The sequence below is a fragment of the Gastrolobium bilobum genome, unplaced genomic scaffold (genome assembly GCF_033153095.1).
Source record: "Gastrolobium bilobum isolate Gb01-03AN ecotype WA unplaced genomic scaffold, APGP_CSIRO_Gbil_v1 utg3711, whole genome shotgun sequence".
In the NCBI taxonomy this organism is placed as follows: domain Eukaryota; kingdom Viridiplantae; phylum Streptophyta; class Magnoliopsida; order Fabales; family Fabaceae; genus Gastrolobium; species Gastrolobium bilobum.
In genome coordinates, this window is record NW_026899314.1 from 552364 (window position 1) to 557210 (window position 4847).

Here is a 4847-nt window from a genome sequence, read left to right on the forward strand (position 1 = left end):
GATTAAATTTTCAACAAAATACACTTCATTGAGAGGTGACGGAATTTATTATTTGTCAAAAAAATTTAATGAAATAAATTTTCATCTTATTTTTTGTCAAAAAATAATACGTCAAAAATCTTGCTTTTTCATCAAAAGATAAAGCAATAACATAATATTTATTAAATAATTTTCGTCAAAATTTTCATGCTGATTGATAACATTTTTTTAAATTTTTTTGATAAAAACAAATTTTGAAAATTTTCAAGCTGATTGTTTACAAGTGGTGAGATTTCACGTGAATTGAAGACATGATTTTTTTGAAATTTTTGGCAAAAATTTTCAACAAAAAATTCCGTCGAAAACTTTCAACGAAAAAAAGTCCATAAAAGATTTTGGACTGAAAAAAAAATTTCGTTGAAAATTTTTACACAGATTGATGGTTGTGTTTTTTTTTTTCAAAATTTCTAACGGAAAAAGATTTTTGACGAAATTTAGTTTCCGTCAAAAGTTTTGACAAAAATGGTTTCATAAATATTTTCATCGAAAAAAATTTCGTCAAAATTTTTAGACGGTTCCATCAATATATGGTATTTGGGACTGTTCTAGTAATGTCATATTTAAAAAATAATATATATTTATGTAGCTTTTAGATTTTAATGTTAAGGCTAAATAAATAATTTTTAATATTTTTCCCTTCCAAACCCCTAAATGGGAAGAATTTTGATTTTAAAGATGAAAATAATTTTAGAGAAATTTACAAAAATCTCCAATTCTCTTCCCCTAATTTTTTTTAAACCGACAAAAAAAGACATAAGTAAACCCTCCCCTTGCTTCCTTCCCTTTCAAATAATGACTCCCAAACAAATCCTTTTAAGTTCTGGGATTATATATATACAATCACAATTTGGAGAGAGTAAACATCTCTTCGATATCGTCATAAAACAATTTCTTGAAAGCATCCATGTGAGATGAGTCCAAAGAAATAGCCACAATGACCCCATTACCATTAGCATTGTTGAAAATGAAGGCCTTCCCTTCGGAATCCATAAATCCTGGGCCAAAATAAACAGGTTTTCCCCACCCAAAATCTGCATCCTCAAACGGGAAATTCATCCAACTCACAACAAAAAGGTTCGGGTTCCCCTTGAATGGTCCTTCATGTACACTTGTTGCAGGGTAGTGAAAATTATACCTCACCATATTCATATCCTTCTGATTTTCTATATGACCAAGTGCTGACCTTGCAAACTCCCCTGTCACCCTTTCAAGTGCTTTCCTAACATTCCAAGTTGCATAACTCAAAGGCTTTTGCATAAGATCACCAAAGGAGCATGTTGGTGTCACAGTAGGAAATGCTGCATTCCCAGCATAACAATCAAGAAAGGGTGGCCTCAACCTGTTTCTACAGTTAACCAAAGTTGACAACCTTGTGTGTTGGTCACCATTTCCTTCATAGCGTGCTTTACTAACACACCTCCACAAGTGCCCTGCAATTACCTCAAAAGTTGAATAAGGTCTTGGTGCTGCAGCACTAGCACCATTCACACTGCTTATTGTTCTCGAGTGAGTTTCACAACATCCACTTTTGCTACCCTTGTGCCTCCCAATTCACCTTCCCAAAGAGGAGGAGGGTGAAACTCAGAATGTTCATGCAACCCCAAATGAAGCTTTTGTGAATCTAGCAAAGTTCTATCATGGCATGGCATTTCTTTTATGTCCAAATTCTCTCCTCTTGCCAACATGGCCCATGTTCTCATGAAACGCATGGTTGATGTTCCATCTATTACAGCACGACACAAGGCAACACCTATGACAAGACCATCACATTGGAACCTTGTTAGTTGCACCACTAGCAGAGGAACCTCCTCAATGGGAACACCATAATCAATGTTTGGTATAAGCTTTGACACCAAATTGGTTGGCACAAAATCACCCAAACCATCCAAGTTCTTCACTTCGTCACAATTGGCTTCAAATAACCACGCTCCCTTGCCATTGCAATGGAGTTCCCATTGTCCTCCTTCAAGCCAACTCAACCTCCCTGCAAGTGGATAATAAATAACCAAAGCTTTGCTTAGAGAGGTCCTCAGGGTGTGAACAAAGGTTGATGCTTTGTCATGGCCATGTGGCTTGTATACATAAAGAAGAGGAGCATGAGTGCGAAGCTTGATTTGTTCACACAAGGAGTATAGTTTTTCATTTGGGGTGGGTTCTGAGGGTGTGACAGTGTAACAAGATTGAACACTAACCATTGTGTATGGTTGTTTTCTCAGTTATTTCAGCTTTGCCCTTTCTGTTCTTTAAATGGATTTTGTGTCACTTGCTGATATTATAGAAACGTAAGGGGTGAGGTGAATGTTTCAATATAAGTCTATACTTCTTTTCTTTTGCCACGACGAGGCACTCTTTGATATGAATTTCTCCTCTTGAATTCTGATATGGTTATATTTAATACATCAAATTGGAAAAGTCATTAGGACAGATTCAATGTATCACTGCGTAGCTAATGTTGACTTATTTATACAAACATTAATAAAATATATGTTTAGAGGTTAAAACTTTCAAGACATTGACTACCATAATTGGACATTTAGACACGCTTAGAAGATCTTTCAGTTTCTTATTGCAAGGTTGTCTTGTCTGTGCCGTTTCATTGACTAGTTTCGTTTGCTAAAATTGTTTTAGATTTTTGACTGTTTAAGCACATTATTACTTCAATTAGCAAGTTTCGGGTCTCAAGTTACCATCGCCGTTGGTTATACATATGAAAAAAATATTTCTCCATCAACTTGAGATAAGTTTATCTTCGGTCACCCCAACACTATATCGTTTTGTTTATTTATTTCTTTATATTAATTGATTCATCTTTGAATGGTTGTGATTCTCTTTTTTTTTTCTCTTCTTTCATCACCATTGATCTATCTTTGTACGGTTATGATTTAATGGCCTGAGATAAAATTATCTCAAGCACCTTGAGAAACGATAAGCCCTATATATATAGAGTAAAGATATTCTAACTACCAAAAATTCTTACTACTAACTTATTACCTATCACATCACCATTGGATCAAAGAGAGAGAATGTTAAAAAGTTTTTGAAGAGAGAAAATGTTAATCTAATGGTGATTAGATAGGTAGTAAGTTGGTACTGAAAATTTTTAGTAGTGAGAATATCCATCTTCATATATATATATATATATATATATATATATAGTTGTTTGAGATAACTTTATCTCTAGCTAATCATAACCGTATAAAGATAAATCAATGCTGATAAAAGAAGAGAAAAAAAAAAAGAATCATAATCATTCAAAAGTGAATTAATTAAAATAATAAAATAAATAAACAAAATGACATAATTTTTAGTGAACGGATAAATATATCTCAAGCTGCTTAAGAAATATTTTTCTCGTATATATATATATATATATATATTTTCATTTTCTCATGTTGCATAAAAGAATTATCACCCGTAAAAAAAACTATGCAGTAAGGTAATATATAGTTATAATGATAGAATTATTTTTTCTCTCTCTGCAACGTCAGCCAATAATATCTGAGGAGATAAAAACAATTAACTTTAATATTATAACTATGTATTATTCTTAATACATAGTTTTTTTTTTTTTTTTTTGCAGGAGAAATTTTCTTTTCCACCAGCATAAGAGAATGATTTCCGATATATATATATATATATATATATATATATATATATATATATATATATATATATATGTACACGTTGCAGGATCCTTTGATACCGATTTACACCAAATCTTAACCGTTCATTTCGTGAATCTAATAGTTATAATTTATTAGGTCATATTTATTAATTAATTATTAATTTTCAATAAATTTAAACAGTTAGATTAGAAAAAATCAACGAAATTATATATATATAAGGTTTAATGTTCTCATATTGTGTAAGATAAATTTATCTCCTACACACACATTAAAGTGTATCGGCCCATATTTTTCTTTTTCTCTCTTCTCCTCATATGACACCACATGAGTTCCACATACTTTCATATACATGTAGAAGATAAATTTATCTCCTATAATATGAGAAATATTAAATCTTATATATAGATATGGGCTTATCGTTTATCAAGTCACTTAAGATAACTTTATCTCCGGACATTAAATCATAATCATACAAAGATGGATCATCAATGATGAAAAAGGAAGAAAGAAAAAAAGGAAATCATAACCATTCAAATGTGAATCAATTAATATAAGAAAATAAATAAATAAAATAACATAGTTTTAGGATAGCGAGAGATATATATATCTTAAGTGACTAAATAAATACTTTTTCTCAAGCTGAAATATCTCCGGTCATCCAAAATTACGTCATTTTGTTTATTTATTTTCTTATATTAATTGATTCATCTTTGAATGGTTATGAACTTATGATTCCATTTTTCTCTCTTCCTTTATTATCGTTGATCCATCTTTGTGCGGTTACGATTTAGTAGCCAGGGATAAAGTTATCTCAAACAGCTTGAGAAACAATAAGCCTATATATATATGGAAAAAATATTTCTACAGCCACTTTAGATAAGATTATCTACAGCTACCCCAAAAATTACGTCATTTTGATTAATGAATGTTGTTTATGTAATTTAGGTGAATTAATGAAGGGTGTTTCCGTAATTTTATTTATTTTTTATCATATTCATTTTCCTGAAACACCATTCATTAATTCACCTAAAATTACAGAAACACCCTTCATTAATCAAAACGACGTAGTTTTTGAGATAGCTGTAGATAACAGAAATATTTACCCATATATATATATATATATATATATATATATATATATATATATATATATATATATATAAGATTATACTTACCAGTTAC

The 4847-nt window shown here is 30.7% G+C and overlaps 1 pseudogene; it reads right to left on the reverse strand.

The window, feature by feature from the left end:
* Positions 1 to 879: 879 nt before the first annotated feature.
* Positions 880 to 2234, reverse strand: LOC133289400 (hydroxycinnamoyl-CoA:piscidic acid hydroxycinnamoyltransferase-like; annotated as a pseudogene).
* Between the last annotated feature and the right edge of the window lie 2613 nt (positions 2235 to 4847).